Raw genomic sequence first — 20,164 nt, forward strand, 5'->3', positions numbered from 1 at the left:
AACTTACATGAGATTCTCTATCGCAGGGCTTCTCAGAGACTTTGACATTTTTAATCATCACAAAATGCACTTCTAAATGAAATAATAAACTGAGAGAAGTTCAGTACATCTTAAATAATAAGTTAATATAGTTACTTCATACAGTCATCTTATAAATGTATAAATTTATAAATTCTAGTAGAAAATGGTCAAAAATTTACAAATTTCCCAAATCAAATAAGATATTTTAAACTATTTCATTGCTCTAGTTATCAATGTAACTATTAAACTGATGCTGTTAGATGTCATATTTTGCCTATTAGATGAGGAAAAAGAAATAAAACAAAATCCATGGCATTCATATTTGTAGAGGACAAGAATATTTAGATATAACTTCCATGTGCTTCAGAGAGTCTAAATTGGTACCTCTCTTCAGATGAGTAATTTTCAAGATGTATTAAATCTTAAAATGTGCATTCTAATTGTACAAATTACTCTTCTATCAATTTATTATTATTAAATTATCACAATTTTATGATAAAATTTAATTTTGAGGCTATTTATCCAGAATTCTTAATAATAATAAAAGTTAAACAAATCTAATGTCCAAAAACAAGTAATTGGTTAAATAAAATATGGCATCATATTACAGTGGAATACAATATATTAGTTATAACATTTTGTAGAAGAAATATTTTTGATATATTGCAACATAAGAGAAGTATTTTAAAAAGCAAAACATCCAGTATTGTCTTAATTTAACAATATTTATATGTACTTGAATGTGCAGAGACCAAAATGCCTGCATACATGAAATCATTGACAGTGATTTTCTGTAGGAGTAGGATTAACAAGTGATTTGTACTTTCTTCTTAATGCTTATCTGTACATTTCAAATTCTGTATAATGAACATGAATTATTTGTAAATCTGCTAAAATTTATCCATGGATATTAAACATTGTTTCAAGTCATGGTTTCCTTCTCATATTCTTTCTAAAGTGAAATTTAAGAAGCATTTGAGTACCTTATATGTACCAGGCACTATAGTAATTACTGATGGCAAAACAGTAAATAAGGTATAGTTCTTATATGCGTGTACTGTAAATATATTGTGGTAGGTGCTAAGAGAAAACTAACCACAGGTGCTATTGGAACACTGATGAACAGGCCTTGGTCTAACCCAGAAGCTCAGGAAAATATTTCTGGAGGAACCATATCTGAGTTAATATGTAAAGGTTCAATCATAGTTCACAGGGATACAATACAGATAAATCATTCCAGGCTGAAGAAAAAACACAAGAACAGACGAGAAGGCATGCAACAGAGGGCATTGCGTCTCAATGCCTTTTCACCTATTCTGCCCATTTTCTCCTTCCTTTTTCACCTATTCTGCCCATTTTCTCCTTCCTGATTCATGAATTGGTGTCCTCTGATTTCCCATGACTATCAATGTATACCTTCACGAATTCTTGCTCAAGTACTACAAATGACACCCTAAATGGTCTCCGCAGCTATAGTCTCTTCAATACTATTTTATTTTCCAGATTGATGCTCCATTTTATCTATAGTTCCAAGTTTTTTACTTACTGTTTTTAAATTACTCTTCAATTATTATTATTATTATGCTTCTTTTTTTTCTATCATCACCATAATGTACTGCCTTTACGTTTCTTTACTAGTTTTTACTATTATCGTTAGGGACATCTGTGTTTTCTTGTACCATACTGAAAATGCAAAATACATCAGTAATATTTTTTTCTGGCTCACCTACTCCAGTCATGTTCATAATCATGTCCGTATTCATGCTATTCCTTAAAATGAGGCTTAAGGATGACTTTTCACACTCCTGTTAGAGGATCATTTTTCGTAAAGTACCTATTGCTGTTTAAGATTTATAAGAGCAAAGAATGTATTCTTTGTTCACCTTTGCTTCCTAAATGCATTGCCTAGCACATATAGATGCTCAACAAATAATTGTTGCATGAATGAAATATTTTATTTTATTTTTCTATCTTATCATCCTTGAACGAAGAAAGGTATTTCCAGCCCTTGTTGGTTTTATCAAGAGACAGCACTTGTGGGTTGATCTTGGTACCACTTTTTGGCTGGGCAACTTGGTCTCAGTACTACAATGTAGAGTAATTTAGGTGGAAAATTTCTAACTAATTTTCCATGTTTCACAGGCTTTGCCTAATGCTGAGCTTGATCTATTTTTTTTAACACAAAATCGAGTTTCCTAACAATTTGAAGAGATAGCACATATAAGAAAACAAAAACCCTCTATACTCTACCCCTCTGACAATATGGCCACTTTCCCTTCTTGTCCATTAGTTTTTGTGATTTGTAGGCTCACAATATAGGAAGAGAAATACTGCTGGGAGTAAGAATGGAAGTAGCATAAAGGAATTTCATTTGTTTTTTTAAAAATTTAAAAAATAAACAGATTGTAAACTAAAAGAATGGATAGGCAATATTTTATTTGTTTAAAAAAAACAATTTACAGATAAGAGAAGAGGAAGTGTATAGCTGGGGAAGGGATCAGTAATCATTCTAAACAGCTTCAGAAGGGCAAGTTTGATTAGTTTTTATCAGCATAGCACACTTTAATCATGAGTTTTTCATTCCAGTCCTATCAGACTAGAATTTAGCTCAAATTACTCTTAGATTCTATCAGAATATTAATTCCATCACTCATTTGTTCACTGAACAAATATTTATACCGTGCATGCAAGCCACTGAATAAAATGCAGTATTACAATGGCAAAAAAGACAGAAGAGTTTCCTGCCTTCAGGGAGATGATGGTGACACAGACAATGAATGGATAAACCAACGATGAGCAGTGCAAGTCCTCAGTCTGATAAAGAGACCACAGAGGAGTGAAGTCAACAATTTTAGAGATACAAGATAGAGTGGAGGATCTACTATGGATGTACCTTCACAGGTACAGCTGCTACTCAATTCTATCGAGTTAGTCTTTGAGGAGTGATAGACCAGTGGTGTGAGATTTTCTGGGGTTGTCAGATATTAAGATTATTATGTGATATTTCCTAATGTTAAAATACGGTCAGTAAATGTGATTTTTAAAAGAATAAATGCAGTGCTAGCTAACATTGATTATAGCCTAAGAAAACTCATCTTATGGCCATGTTTGTCATAAAGGTCTGCAACATTTTTAAAAACATAAGCATGTAACACCATAGCAAATCAAGATACAAGTCTTTGAATAGAGAAACAGAATGCAGTACCAAGTATGCCTGATTAAAACAGAGTGGTTATAGACTGCTTCTTAAGAAGCTGACTGTTATTCTAAGACTCAAAATACAAAAAAAAAAAAAAAAAAAAAAAAAGCCAAACGTGTAAAGGAATAGGAGATCAGTACTTGAGGCAGAGAAGGAAGCATTATGAAGGGCTGGGGGATGAGAAAGAGCCTATGAACCAGTGGATGGAGGTGAGAGCTTCATGAGATGAGGCGCAAGGATGGAATGGGGACCAGATTTTAAAGGACGTTGTTGGCCTTATTTGAAACTGGGATTTATCCTAAGTATAGTGGGAAGTCATTGAAAGGCTATAAACTGGGAAATGGCTCAAATTGACATTTGTTTTAATTATCTGTGTTATTGCATGCTTTTACCTTTATCTGTTCATTATAAATATTTTAAAGGGGTGGTGGGAAAGGCTACATGAAGAATTTATAGCCAGATATATTTTATTTATTTATTTTTGTGAGGAAGATCAGCCCTGAGCTAACATCCCTGCCAATCCTCCTCTTTTTGCTGAGGAAGACTGGCCTTGGGCTAACATCTGTGCCCATCTTCCTCCACTTTATATGGGACGCCGCCACAGCATGGCTTGACCTGCGGTGCGTCGGTGCGTGCCTGGGATCCGAACCTGGGCTGCCAGCAGCAATGCGTGCACACTTAACCATGACACCATGGGGCCGGCCCCCTTAGCCAAATACATTTTAAATTGAAGGCTCTGAAAAGTTAAAATGAGAATTTATTTTTCAGAAATAAAGGAAATTGTGTAGAATTAAGAGTTGTGACATTTCTCCTTATGTTACTCAAAGCATGGCTTCTCCTCTATTTCTCTGTCCTCATAATATAGAGAAATTCTCCTCTCTCCAAGTAATGCATTGTCTTGATTTTTTTTCCACTTTGTTTAAACCAATCGGAAACTCTAAGGAGGATGGACTTCCATTACACCTGGGTGGAAAGAAATTATGTGAACATTTGGAGCCATTTCCTGTGGTGTTATAACATTGCCCGGGTGCATGATGAAGAAAATGCAGCATTTTTTATGTTTAGCGAGAAATAAGAATGTGCCTTATGAAAAATGCTGTGTCTGCTTTCAAGTGGACATATTTTCTTTACATTTCTAAAGATGTGATAGAGTTAAACTAGAATTTTCTAAAACTTGCTTAGATAAGTTCTTTTGCAAGTATTAATAGCATATATCAGAGCGAGAGGCAGGATCAAATGAAAATTTATAGACAAAAAATGCCATCGATACTTATAGAAAGAGATGTGTAAGCCCATTATGCTAAAGGTTACTTATATTCTGCCTTTGACTCAGAATCTACTCTGTTTCCATTACTTCACCTATTTAGATGAAATGTTCCAGATATTAAGAAAATGCCTCTTTATTTTAAATGCCAGTATCTGTATTAGCATATTTCCACTCTACTTCTCAGTGAAATCTACACAGACAATTATCTAATTTGATTTTTGGATACTTCCTGTTTCCCATTAGCTTATACTTATTACTAGTTTCCTTACTTTAGATCATGCCTCCTAATTTAGCATTCTTTTTAAGTTTTATGTGTATTTTATGTGAGTCAGTTTTGTAGTCCTCTTGATCATATTCAAAGCTTTAAATATGTCACCAAAAACACAAGATGGCTTTATTTGTGAAAACTTTCAATGATGCCTATTCAGAAATATTTACACATCACAGTGAAAGAAATGTCTTGATGGAAGTGACAAATTGCATTTTTTTGCAACACTTTCTAAGTGAAAGCACATCTGTAAAGTGTTATATTACTGTCAAGAGAGTTTAATATTTTTAACAATTCTCAAAAAGTTCTTGAAGATAAAATAAGCTTTATAATATGATAATTTGAACATCATTGATGCTCTGGAAACAAATTTGGTGTTATCTCCCAATTACATATTTGTTTAAAACATGAGGGAAAAAATTAAATAGAAGTATTTATTTTATCATACGATAAATATTTCAATTGAGGTGATGGTATCTTGGAAGAAAATTTTTAGATGAGCCTACCACAAACCACCTTCTCATTCTCCAATTTGGTATGCTCTCTCAATTTTAGTTAGGTTCAGAAATTGCAAAGATATTAGCTTTCCACTTGAACTGCTCTGAGCCAAAGCATAGTGTCTATTGTGATGTTTCCTTTAGACTTTATGGGAAGCTCCTTAGGGAGTCCTCCCTGGGGAGTGGCTTGGAAGGACCCTCACCCAGCTTCAGCCAGAGCAGTCTTTGGGCTTCCATGTTTTTGAAAACAAGTTTCCCACAGAAGATTCAAAATCAAAAACACTGCTCTAGAAGGTTTTTTGTCAGTACACGAAATTTGGATACCAAATAGTCGTATATGATTAGAGATCACAAATTCTGTTTCATCCCCTCTTCTTTTGTTTAAGAGAATAGTATCCTTTATAGTCAACCTCTTTCAGTTAGGAATTTTATAATTATCAAAAATGTAAAAACCTGACTTTCATACACATATTAAATGAACAGATGTGAAAGATTTATGAAACTCACTTTCTAATGAGGGAAATAATAAGGAGTTAAAATCAATTCCAGTGAGAATTTGACCTTTGAAGGTTTATTTTCTCTACTGGACAAAATTCATTTGCGTTGCTACAGGTGAAAACATTTACACTACAATCAGTTTCCTATAAATCAATTTCTGTTCCTACAGAGTTGTAAAATGGACTAGTCAATCAGAGTCAATAAAAGATATTAGAAAATGCTCGGGTCATGCACTGGACAATCCCCAGATGCCACTTAAAGGATGTGGTAATCTCTTTTGCCCATTTACGATTCTTTGACATATTTTCCTTACAGTAAGTCCCCTCAAGTCACGTAAAATAAATACCTAAACATATATTAGACTAATACCTTAATTTTTGTATAATATATTGCAAGTTATAAGTATATAATTCACAAAGTTGGTTGCCTTTACATTCACTTATCCTTTTTTTTTTTTTTTTTGTGAGGAAGATCAGCCCTGAGCTAACATCCGTGCCAATCCTCCTCTTTTTGTTGAGGAAGACTAGCCCTGAGCTAACATCCATGCCCATCTTCCTCTACTTTATGTGGGACGCCACCACAGCATGGCCTGACAAGCAGTGCGTCGGTGTGTGCCCGGGATCCGAACCCGGGCTGCCAGCAGCAGAGCACAAGCACTTAACCGCTACACAATGGGGCCAGCCCCTTATCCTTTTTTTTTTTTAATATCGAGAAGCTAAAAAATATTATCTTCTGATTGCTTTTAGTGTTTTGGTTTATTTTTCTAACACATTTATATTATGTCATTTTAGTTTATCTTAAAAAGGAATTTAACAAAATCACTTCTTTGTAGTCTTAGTATTTCTATAATTTATTATTCCACTCCTGCTCCTGTAGTGAACAGTCCAGCAGAAAGGACGCAAACAAGAGACAGAGAAGAGCCTGAGAGGCAAGAGAGAGAAGAAAGAGGAGAGGACTGTAAAACCACTCTTATAGAATATTCAGTGTTAAAATTTGGTGCTTTTTAATTTAAAAAATTAATGGAACCAAAAGGAATAATTACTTAAACAGAATACAATAAGAATAACAATACAGATATTTGCAAAATGAAGAATTTCATGGATTAAGACAATTTAAAAATAAGAAAGGCAAATTCAGAGGCTCATCGATCAAAACCTCTAGGAGCAGACTATGGAATTATTTACGCTAGGCCATCCTCTGATATATTTTTTCATCCAACGGAATAATGATTAATCACAGCAGTATTGTAAAAATAAAATAGTGAAACTGAGAGCTTTAACTGTTTAGGTGGTGGATGGAAATAAAAGGAGAAAACAAAATATTAGACACAATTTTCCAAGAAATAACCTGAATCTTTTGAATAAAATGTTTGCTCAAGTGAAATGAATTAGCTCATCCTGCTATGTAATATGAGATCCCAAGGCCCTAAAATTCTCTCCAACATTCATGTGGGAATTGAGAATAGTTTGCTTGCTATAGAATCAGGCTCTTCCTGTTTTTATAACAATGTGAATTATTTTAATAGGATTACACAAAGAATTAGTGAATTTATACTATAAGAGAATTTCTTCAAACAAGATTATTCACACTCCTGTAATTTATATTTATGTACACTAGATTGTTTCCATATATTATAAAAGTGTGCAGATAAAAGAAACAGTTTTTAATTGGTTGACATTATAAAACTTAATTCCTAGAAAATTGGTGAAGTCCATTTCATTTACTCAACAGATTATCATTACATCTCGAAAAGAGTTTCATACAATCTTCATAAAGAATAAATTAACTCATATGATAAAAATATGACTGCATTTATTCCAGGAAATTTTTAAGGGATTAAAAATATAATGTGGTCCTCAAAGTACAGTGAAATTTTGTGAATACATCAAAGAATTTCACTTTGCGTATAAATGAGAAAATCTGGTGTTGCCAAGTAATATTTAGTGTACGGAAAGTCAACAACTCCCAGAAAAGGGATACTTTTCTGAAAGTTAATTTTTGACAATCAATTATTTTAGAACATGGGATTTATTTCTTATATGACCATTACTGTTCATAGCAGTATAGTTCTCAGATTAGTCAAGGAAAGTTGGTATATGCCAGAAATAGAGAACTAAAAATAGTTTCAATTACAGATAGTCAATATATGCATCATTTTGATTCATATGAAACAAAAATGTACCATCAATTAAAATTTAAAAAGCTAGCAATTCATCTCTCATCCTGGGTAAGGTAGTTTCATGATATCGTTAGAGCACAAGATTTCCTGCTTAAATATTAATAGACTTTATTTTTAGAAGAGTTGTAGCTTTCCAGGAAAATTGAGTGGATTGTACAGACCATTCTTATATACCTAGCACCCAGTCTTCCCTATTATTAACATCTTACATTAGTATGATACCTTTGTTGCAATTAATGGACCAATATTGTTATATTATCATTAACTGAAGTCCATAGTTTATTTATACTTCCGACCTAGTATTTTATTTGTTTGTTCTTTTCTTTTTTGTTTCAAGATTTCATCCAGGATACCACATTATATTTAGTTGTCATGTTTCTTTAACCTCCTCTTGGCTGTGACGATTTCTCAGACTTTTTTTATTTTGGATGATCTTGAGAGTTTTGAGGAATATTGATCAGATATCTTATAGGATGCCCCTCTATTGGGATTTTTCAGATGTTTATGGTTTTTTGGAGGAACAAGACAGTTATAAAGTGCCATTTCCATCACATTATATCATGCTATCAACATGATTTCTGACTATTGATGTTGACCTTGATCATCTGCTAGTTTTCTCCACTGTAAAGTTACACTTTCCCCCCAGCTTTCCATATTGTACTCTTTGCAAGGAAGTCACTATGTACACCCCATGTTTAAAGGTGGAGTATCTCCATAATTTATTTGGAATTCCCTAGATAAATTTATTTTGTTGGATATTTATTTTACTTTGGGGTTTTTTTTTTTGCTCAAATTGTTCCAGCTTTGGCCATTGGGAGCTCTCTCAGTTGCCTCTTGTGTCCCTTTGACATACCCTGTTAAGGTAGGTTTCTAGTTTCTGTTATTTTTATTTTTTTGAGCACTTGTGACTTTCTCACACTGTAAGAATACAAGATGCTCCTGGCTCATCTTGTATGTTTCCTTCCCCAGGCTTAGAATCAGACATGTCTCCCAAGCTATCCTGATTCCTTTTTTTGGAGAATGATATTATAAGCCAAGTTCTGAATGCTTGTTGCTACTGGGATGTTGTTTCTTTTAGAATTTCTCAGCTGACAGAACAAACAACTGTATGTGTATATACTAGAAGATATATAAACACACACACACCCCCCTACAGACACACACATAGTTTGTGCAGATTTTTAAAGCTAGCCTGGAAATTAATTCTGTATTTTTAATGTAATTCTATTTAGAATATATTGAAAGAGCCAATGAATTAACTCTTAAATTAAATTGTTACCCCAAATCTCCTAATAAAATGCAGTGCCCTGTATGTTGATGTCTCTAGGGAAAAAAAAAACAAGTTAGTCTGACAACTAAATTTTGATTGTGATAACTTTTCCAGTGTTGAAGAAAAGTAGTGGCAGCTAAAAATCTTGGTGATGTCATAATGGCCACTTAGTAATAAGTACATAGCAAGACTACTTTTATTCTATGCTCCTACTTTGACCTTCTCTAGAAGACTCATCCTATTCTCCCCTCTGTCTTTTCTGCCTAAATAACCTCAGTCTTTTGAGGAAACTCACAGATATTGTTAAAAGAAAGAGACTGTTTTAAGTAACAATCGGAGAAAGTCACTCCAGGATTACTCAGGGTTAAGGGGAAGAAATCTACAATATGGATAACATTACTAATGGAAGATAACATTCTTTTTCCCTCCTAAATTTGTTTGGGATATGCTATTAATGTTACCATTGGATTAGGAGATGTATCATGATTTATGTCCATGGATGTTTTCAGCAATAGAAATCTAAAGTTAATTAGACATGGGATTTTACTGTTTTTGTTGTTATTTTAGAACCCACTTTCAAAGTTAATTTTTGGAAAAATTGTCTCTTGTAATTATCATGAAATTAATTTTAGATTTATTAATAATGAAAACCTCCTTACAGTTTTATGACCAAGTTTTTGCATAAGATAGACATTTATTTCCCAGACACCCAGTGGTGCTTTGAGAGTGTATCATTTAGGATAGGCTGAGTTAGGCTGCTATAACAAATAAACCCTAAATCTCAGTGGTTTGTTAGAATGCAAGTTTATTCTCACCAATATTATGTGGTCTGTGGGGGTTTTCAGAGGTGCTCAGTTCATTGCAGTCTTTCTGGGGACCCAGGCCAATGGAGACTGTACCTTGATACATGTTCCTATGATCACCATAGGAGAGAGAAGGGAAGGTGTCTAATTGCACACTGGCTCTTCTATGAAGAAGTTATACATGCTGTTTCTGCTCTCCTTTCATGTAACTTCAGACAGGGAAGTACACTCCTGCCGTGTTCCCAGAACAGATACCAGGAAATATGTGGTTTCCAGCATCAGTGACTACCATAGTGATCAGATAGGTCACATCTTGGAGGAAAGAGAGTGGTGGGGACCAATAATGAGAATTCTTTTCTTTCCTAATTTAATAAAGCTAAATTTTGAGTTCTCCAAATTTATGAGTTCCCTCAGAAAATATAGAAAATACACACAACCTATATTCTGAAATTCCAAATGCCACATCCTTTCCACTTGAAATATTTCCCCTTTCTCTACATCCTATGTCATATTTGCCCAATGTGTGTGATTCCTCACTCACAGTGAGTGATTTGTGTTTCAAAAAATAACTGCAAATGTGCTAAATCTCTCTTAAGAGGTTGGGGCTCTGCTGTATCACTCTGCTGCCTTGCACATAGCTCCTGGAGCCAGATCAGTCTCCACCAGCCTGAGACACACAATGTCAAAGATTCTTTGCTCCTGCTGCAAAAACCATGTGAATTTTCCTGGCCAGTACTGGAAAGAAGAATGCTATTTATTTTTATATTGTGTATATTTTGTAGTGGCCTGCAGATTCCCTGTTTCACTGAAAGTAACACTTATCTCAATAGTTTGTTCAATATTGTGTGTTAGATAATTTTTTAAAAGAACTTTTTAAAAACTTTTTCATCCTCAGAGATCTGTAGATTTATTTCCATCTAAATTGGTTATTTTGTATAAAGTACATTCTTAAAATAATTGAAAAAACATTGCAGTTATGACAAGTGTGGTCCCTTGGGTTAGACTTCCTGAATTCTACCCCTGCCCTGCCACTTGCTTACAGTGTGAATTTGGATAAGTTGCTAAACTTTTCTATTTCTTTTTCTTGCCTAATTGCTCTGGCTAGGACTTCCAATACCATGTTAAATAAGAGAGGCAAAAGTGGGCATCCTTGTCTGGTTCCTGTTCTTACAGGGATAGCTTTCAGTTTTTCTCATTTGAGTATGATATTAGCTGTGGCTTTGTCATATATAGCATTTATTATGTTGAGGTACTTTCCTTCTATACTCATTTTATTCAGAGATTTTATCATAAATGGATGCTGTATCTTGTCAAATGCTTTCTCTGCATTTATTGAGATGATCATGTGATTTTTACTCTTTATTTTGTTAATGTGGTGTATCACATTGATTATTTGCAGATGTTGAACCAACCCTGCATCCCTAGACTAAATCCCACTTGATCATGGTGTATGATCTTTTTAATGTATTGTTGTATTTGATTTGCTAGTATTTTGTTGAGGATTTTTGCATCGATGTTCATCAGTGATATTGGCCTGTAATTTTCTTTTGTTTTGTTGTCCTTGTTTGGTTTTGGTATCAGGGTCGTTTTGGACCCATAGAAAGAGTTAGGAAGATTCCTCTCCTCAATTTTTTGGAAGAGTCTGAGAAGGATAGGTATTAATTCTTCTATGAGTGTTTGCTAGAATTAACCAGGGAAGCTGTCTGATCCTGGGCTTTTATTTTTGGGGAGGTTTTTGATTACTGTTTTGATCTCCTTACTGGTGATTGGTCTATTCAAATTCTCTATTTCTTCTTGATTCAGTTTTGGAAGGTTGTATGATTCTGAGAATTTATCCATTTCTTCTAGATTATCCAATTTGTTGGCGTATAGCTTATTGTAGTATTCTCCTGTAATCTTTTGTATTTCTGAGGTGTCCATTGTAATTTCTCCTCTTTTATTTCTGATTTTGTTTATTTGAGCCTTCTCTCTTTTTTCTTGGTCAGCCTAGCTAAATGTTTGTCAATTTTGTTTATCTTTTCAAAGAACCAGCTCTTCTTTTCATTGATTATTCTATTGTTTTTTTAGTCTCTATTTCATTTATCTCTGCTCTGATTTTTATTATTTCCTTCCTTCTACTGATTTTAGGCTTCGTTTGTTCTTTTTCCAGTTCCTTTAGGCACACTGTTAGATTGTTTACTTGAGACTTTTCTTGTCTGTTGAAGTAGGCCTGAATTGCTATAAACTTCCATCTTAGTACCGCTTTTGCTGTATCCCATAAATTTTAGCATGTTCTATTTTCATTTGTCTACAGGTATTTTTTGATTTCTCCTTTATGTCTTCATTGACCCAAGAGTTGTTCAGTAGCATTTTGTTTCATCTCCACATATTTGTGGCTTTTGCAGTTTTCTTTCTGTAGTTGATTTCTACTTTCATACCATTGTGGTCAGAAAAGATGCTTGGTATTATTTCAGTCTTCTTCTATTTACTGAGACTTGTTTTGTAGCCTAATATGTGATCTATCCTTGGAAATGTTCCATGTGCGTTCGAAAAGAACATGTATTCTGTGGTTTTGGGACGGAATGTTCTGTATAGATCTACTAAGTCCATCTGGTCTAATGTGTCATTTAAGGCCTCTGTTTCCTTCTTGATCTTCTGTTTGGAGGATCTATCCATTGGTGTAAGTGGAGTGTTAAAGTCCCCTACTATTATTGTGTTGCTATTTCTCCTTTTACGTCTGTTAATAATTGCTTTATATATTTAGGTGCTCCTATGTTGGGTGCATAGATATTTACAAGTGTTATATCCTCTTGTTGAATTGTTCGCTTTGTTGTTATATAGTGCCCTTCTTTGTCTCTTCTTGCAGTTTTTGTTTTAAAATCTTTTTTGTCTGATGTAAGTATTGCTACCCCAGGTTTCTTTTCATTGCCATTTGCATGGAGTATCTTTTTCTATCCCTTCACTTCCAGTTTGTGAGTGTCTTTAGGTCTGAAATGTGTCTCTTGTATGCAGCATATATATGGGTCTTATTTTTTTATCCAATCAGCCACCCTATGCCTTTTGATTGGAGCATTTAGTCCATTGACATTTAAAGTGGCTATTGATAAGAATGTACTTATTGCCATTTTGTTATTTTTTTCCTGGGTGTTTTAGTAGTTCTTTTCTGTTCTTTTCTTCTTCCCTTGTTCTCTTTCTTTGTGGTTTGATGGCTTTCTTTAGTATTATGTTTGGGTTCCTTTCTCCTAATTTTTTGTGTATTTATCATAGGTTTCTGGATTGTGATTACCATGAGGTTCATATATAATAACCTATGTATATAGCAATTTGCATTAAGTTGATAGTCTCTTAAGTTTGACCTCTTGCTAAAAGCTCTACTCTTTCACTCCCCTCCTCCCACATTTTATTTATTTATTATGTTTTGCTTGAGGAAGATTAGTCCTGAGCTAACGTCTGTGCCAATCTTCCTCTATTTTGTATATGAGTCACCGCCACATCATGGCTGATGAGTGGTGTAGGTCTGTGCTTGGGATCCAAACTCATGAACCCATGCCAGCAAAGTGGAGCATGCCAAACATAACCACTAGTCCATAGGACTGGCCCCCACATTTTATGTTGTTATCATATTTAACCTCTTTTTTGTGCATGTGTATCTGCTACCCTCTGAGCATGGAAATAGATAATTTTAGTACTTTTGTCTTTTGACCTTAATATTAGCTTCATATGTGGTTGATCTGCTATGTTTTCTGTATATTTGCCTGTACCAATGATTTTTTTGTTTTGTGGGTTTTGTTTTTTTTTTTGATAATTTTCCAGTTCCTCTTTGTGGTCTTTTCTTTTCCACTTAAATAAGTCCCTTTGGCATTTCTTGTAAGGCTGGTTTCTTGGTAATAAACTCCTTTAGTTTTTGCTTGTCTGGAAAACTCTTTATCTTTCCTTCCATTCTGAATGATAACTTTGCAAATTCTTGGCTATAGGTGTTTTCCTTTCAGCACTTTAAATATATTATGCCACTCCCTTCTAGCCTGTAAGGTTTATGTTGAGAAGTCAGCTGATAGCCTTATGGAGTTTCCTTTGTAGGTAACTTGTTGCCTTTCTCTTGTGGCTGTTAGAATTCTCTCTTTATCTTTAATTCTAGACATTTCGATTATAATGTGTCTTGGTGTGGGCCAGTTGGGGTTCACCTTGTTTGGTGCACTCCATGATTCCTGTACCTGGATGTCTGTTTCCTTCCTTAGGCTAGGGAAATTTTCAGCTATTATTTCTTCAAATAGATTCTCTGCCCCATTGTCTCTCTCTTCTCCTCCTAAGACACCTATAATACAGATGTTAGTGCACTTGATGTTGTCCGAGAGGTCCCTTAGATTGTACTCATTCTTTTAAATTCTTTTTTCTTTTACCCAATCTGATTCTTTTTTCTTTTAACTGATCTTTTTACTTTTATCTGATCAGCTCAAATAAATAAAATCAGTGATTCCTGGGTGATTTCCTCTAGTCTTTCATCCAGCTTGCTGATCTGTTCTTCTATATCATCTACTCTGCTATTGAGTCCCTCTAGTGAATTTTTCAATTCCATTATTGTATTCTTTATTTCTGATTGGTTCTTTTTTATGTTTTCCAATTCTTTGTTGAGATTCTCACTGAATTCATCCATTCTTCTCCCAAGATTAGTGAGCATCCTTATGACTATTAGTTTGTACTCTTTATCAGGTAGATTGTTTATCTCTGTTTCATTTAGTTCTTTTTCTGAGGATTTATCTTGTTCTCTTATTTGAAACATATTCCTTTGTCTCCTCATTTTGCCTCTTTTTCTTTGCTTACATCTATGTATTAGGTAGGTCAGCTACGTCTCCCCATCTTGGAGAGGTGGCCTTATGTAAGAAATGCCTTATGAGGCCCAGGAGTGTGCTTCCCTCTCATCACTAGTTCCAAATGTTCCAGGAATGTCTGATGTGTGGACTACATGTGTCCTTCTGTTGTGGCAGGGTTGCTCTTGCTGCATGTGCATGGGGAGGCTAGGTTGTTCCTCTGGCCAGCTGGTTATAATGCTCTGATGTGTGTGACTGCTATGGTTCCTTCAGTCACTTTATTGGTCGTGGGGAACCCCAGCACAGTTGGGTGCAAGGTCTAATAGCACATTCCTGCTGCAGTTTTTCTGTTAAGTTGAGTAGGCCCCCAGCATGGCTGGTTGCTAGACTCAGGCGCTTACAACTGCTGTAGGCCTCCAGCCTGCAAGGCTGTTGTCAGCTCTCTTAGTAGTACAGTTGGGTGGGGCCTGCCCCAGGCACGGCGGCAAACAATTGTTTCAGGTGTTGGGAGGTGGAACCTATCCCCTATGTGGCTGTTTGAGAAGCACACATCTACTGCAGCTGACAAGCCCCACTGCCCACAGGTCCACACACCCTGTCAACAGAGTCCTGCCCTGTGTGCAGGCCCTGGCTCACTGAAGTGGGCCCACCTGCCCCGCTGCAGAGGCCCCACATACTCTGCCAACACAGGCCTGCCCCTCGTGCATGCCCTGCCCTCATTCATGCCCTGCCTCACAGAGAAGGACCCACTCACCCTGCTGTAGAGGTCCCACAACCCCACCAATGAGGGCCCACAAGTTACCCATGGGTTGGCTGTTTGGTGGGGCCAGTCCCTGGGGTGGGCTGCCTGCCCTGGCTGAGCTGGGTTAAAATTGGTGCTCTAGTGGGTGAGGCGGACCCACATGCTAACAGACAACTGGACGACCTCAATGACATCTGCCTGCGTCTGTGTCAACATGCCTGTACTAGGTCACAATAATGGCTGCTGCCAATGTCTCAGTCCCCGGGGAGGTGGTACCAGCTGCCTCCTGCCTTGCTGTGATGCGCCCAGAGCCTATCAAGTGAGTCTTTTTTCACCAAAGGACTGTATATCTTTCTTTCCGGTGACTTTATGTTGCTTTCTGCAACAGGTGAATTTGTGTGAGGGCCCTTTAAGAGCAAGCTTTTCTTTCTCTTATGTTGGATAGCTTTTCTGGGGGTATTTCCTGTTGTATTTAATAGCCAGCAAAGCCAGATATTATGACGCTCATCTCTGTCGTGCTGAATTCAAAAGCTGCTTATTATGGCAAAGATCTCCCTCTCAGATCCCCCACTCCCCCAAGGAAAGCTTTGTACCTTAAGATTGCTCCTTGCTGTGAAATGCTGCAGCTAAAATGTGCCTTTTTTATCTCCAAAAAAGAATTTCTGCCTCTTTCACCTCAGTCAGCATAGCCCCTTGTTGTGGGGGTTCTTTTTATCCAGTTTCCAGTTCTCTCTCAGAGGTAATTGTTCCAAGGGTAGTTGTAAATTTGTTGTGTCTGTGGCAGGAGGTGAGTTCATAGCCCACCTATGCCACTGTCTTCCCGGCAATCCCCATAAACCTTTCTACACCTCAGTATTTTTTTCTGTAAAATTAGAGTGAGAAGACTCCCTGCGAATTAAAACATATAAAGCACTTGAAACAACTCACAATATGCCCTCAGTTTACATTAGCCTTGGTGGCCTACTAGTCTTTTTGATTTAGGAACAAATCAGACTTCTGTTTTTATCTGACATATACTTTTTTTTTAAAGATTTTATTTATTTATTTATTTCCCCCAAAGCCCCAGTAGATAGTTGTATGTCATAGCTGCACATCCTTTTAGTTGCTGTATGTGGGACACGGCCTCAGCATGGCCGGAGAAGCGGTGCATGGGTGCGTGCCTGGGATCCGAACTCGGGCCGCCAGCAGCGGAGCATGTGCACCTAACTACTAAGCCATGGGGCTGGCCCCTGATATATACTTTTATTAGATTAAAATTGGTATATTCTGGGGCCAGCCCGGTGGCGTAGTGGTTAAGCTTGCATGCTCCACTTCCGCGGCCCAGGTTCGTAGGTTATGATCCCAGGCGAGGACCACCGCACTGCTCATCAAACCATGCTGTGGCAGGCATCCCACTTATAAAGTAGAGGAAGATGGGCATGGATGTTAGCCCAGGGCCAATCTTCCTCAGCAAAAAGAGGAGGATTGGCAACAGATGTTAGCTCAGGTCTAATCTTCCTTACCAAAGAAACAACACAAATATTGCTATATTCTTACATTTGAGATGTATTAATTTCAGTATGTATGCAGCAATGTAATGTACATTTTCCCCAGATAGCTTATATAATGTAAAAAAGACAGATTTTATAGCTTTTTTCTAAACTATGGAAAAGATGATTTCTTAAATTTAAAAGATGGACCACTTTTATTATTTTATAGGGACATGCATATTCAATAGCTAAATATATCACTGAAGTGAGTGAATATAAATTAAAAAATATATAGATAATAATAAAATTTAATATTTTATTAAATAAGTTAAGTATCTTACAAGGAATATTTTTCATTTAAAGGAGGAACTACCTTATTCCACTTCCTGAAGGATTCCAAATTTATATGCATAATATTTTAGTGAAAACATGACTATAAATATTAAATATATTATAGGGGGATTAAAGAGGACAAAACTGACATTTTGTGACTTTACAAGTATAATATTTTAGAAAACTCAAGATTATTCAATTACTGGGATAACAATATACATATATATATTTCAAATTTTCAAAAAGATTGCTTAAATTTGCCAAGAGTTAAAATTGTGCTGAATATCAAAAAGCAAATCTAAGTACTTGTCCATCTATTGAAGATAAATAGTACATCAGTAGAATAATGGGGGTGTAAATTCCCCTTAGAAATAGAAACCACTGATGTTATTTATATATGAATGAATATGCATTTTATTGCATCATATCCAACACAAAAAAGGGCTTTTGTACTTTCATTTGTGATCATCATTTGTTTTGTGAGCTACAAATAGCTAATCTAAGTTTTCTGAGTTAAAAAGATTAAATACTATTCAAGTTACCTAATTTGAAATCAAAATAAAAAGACTATTCATTAAAATATAGATTTAAATGCATTCAATTAGGAAGATTGCTAAGAATGGGCCACGTGTATATTTTAAAAGTTGAAAGTAATTATATTCACTAATGGAAGAAAGACCTGTTGAGTAACTAAATTTTTAAGTGAAGGGGATGCTGTTGTCTGGAAAGTAACTTTAAGAATGATAGAATTGGTTAATTTACAAAATAAATGACAATACATTATATTCTGTCGTAGTAGTTGGTACTGTGGGATTTTCACAAATTTGTTATCATATATTGGCATGTAGCAATAAGTATATTTAATGAAAACCATCTCTATCCACATCAATTTTCAGTTATATATTATACTTCATTCCCTCTATCACTTATTCTCATTATTATTTGTATATAGAATTATTAAAATAGTTAGAAGTGATGTTAAATTTCATTATATTACATTAAATAATATTAATCACATTAATTTAGAAAAAGCAAATTTCTAATATGTTATTAAATAGTAATAATATATTTTGAAAATACCAGCAAGATAATTATGTTTCCATAGATGTGTGCTACTGTTTATATTATTTGTGATTTTTAGTTTTACTCCAGGAAGTTGTAATATGATCTTTAGGTAATTAAAAGTAGAAAACTGCAAAAAAAAAAAAGAGAGAAGAAACAAAACTACAATTCTGAAAAATTTCATTACCAACAGAAAGAAAAATTATCTGTTTACAGAAGAAATGCAAATTTATGTATCTTAACAACTGCTTATTAATTTATCATGAAAATCTGGTTTAGAGGAGGAAGCTCAGTTCTATATCACATTTAATAATTTAAAATTATAATAGTTTGTTAAATAAATGTCTACACACACATGTGTGTAGATAGTGAGCAAACAGATGAATTATTTTCTTGCTTTATTGTGGAGAATAATAGAGTGTTTCAGTAGTTCAATCTAGGTGTTTCTTTTTATTTTTCTGGTGAGGAAGATTAGCTCTGAGCTAACATCTGTTTCCAATCCTCCTCTTTTTGCTACACTGCCACAGCATGGCTTGATAAGTGGTGCATGGGTCCACGCCTGGGATCTGAACCTGTGAACCCCAGGCCACCAAAGCACAGCATGCAAACTTAACCACTACACCACCAGGTCGCCCCCAATGCTGTTTTTTTTTAAGTTTTATATTAACATTGCCTCTTATAGATACACTGCTCTATTCTATTTCTGGTGATTTATAAATTATCTTCTGTAGGTTTAAAAAGTAAACTCTGTAATTTATAGTCTGAAAGATGGCTAGGATTTAAAATAATTTGCTTGAAATTTAAATTTGGATTTGCAATTTTTTTCAAGGAAGATTAGCCCTGAGCTAACATCTGTTGCTAATCCTCCTTGTTTTTGCTGAGGAAGACTGGCCCTGGGCTGACATCTGTGCCCATCTTCCTCTACTTTATATGTGGGATGCCACCACAGTATGGCTTGATAAGAGGTACGTATGTCTGTGCCTGGGATCCGAACCTGTGAACCCTGGGCCACTGAAGTGGAGAGCACAAACTTAACAGCCATGCCACTGGGCTGGCCCCTGGATTTGTGTTTTTAAAAACGACATATAAAACCAAAAAGTGTAATTTCTTTCTGTCTTTCTATTCTTACAGAGAATTGTAGCAGAACAAGGTAATTTTACTTCTCTTAGCAGTTATGAAAAATATTTAGTTCATGGATATGCCAATTTGATTTTGGCATTTCATTTATTATTTTTCCTCTATGTTTTTAAAAAGGAAAGAGAAAATTCACAACCTACAATTTTGGAGATAGGAAGTTTTGCAGATGTGCCCTGGGAGCAGTAATTTATCATTCTTAAGTCAAATATTACATAAAAGTGGAAATTTATTGGTGCAAAATTAACTGGGTCTTGTTACATGTTTATCTTGATTAATCTAATCATTATCTTTGTCCTTGATCTTTCAAAGACATTCATGATGGTTCCCAAATTTGGGAGCAAATATATAACCAAGACGTTTCTGTGCATTTAAAGCTGGAAAATTATTTTCAATATAAAGTGAAATTTAAACTAAAATGTAATTCTTTATCCTTTAGTGGCACTGCCTAATATAACTTTCTGTGATGATGGAAATGCACGTGTGCGTTGAGCACTTGAAATATGGTTAGTGCAACCTAAGAACTGATTTTTAAATTTTATATGATTTTAATTAATTTAAATTTTATATTTAAATAGCCACATATGAAAAGTGCCTACAGTATTAGACAATATATCTTTAGAGTGCTATTATTACTC

The sequence above is a fragment of the Diceros bicornis genome, chromosome 9 (assembly GCF_020826845.1).
Source record: "Diceros bicornis minor isolate mBicDic1 chromosome 9, mDicBic1.mat.cur, whole genome shotgun sequence".
In the NCBI taxonomy this organism is placed as follows: Eukaryota; Metazoa; Chordata; class Mammalia; order Perissodactyla; family Rhinocerotidae; genus Diceros; species Diceros bicornis.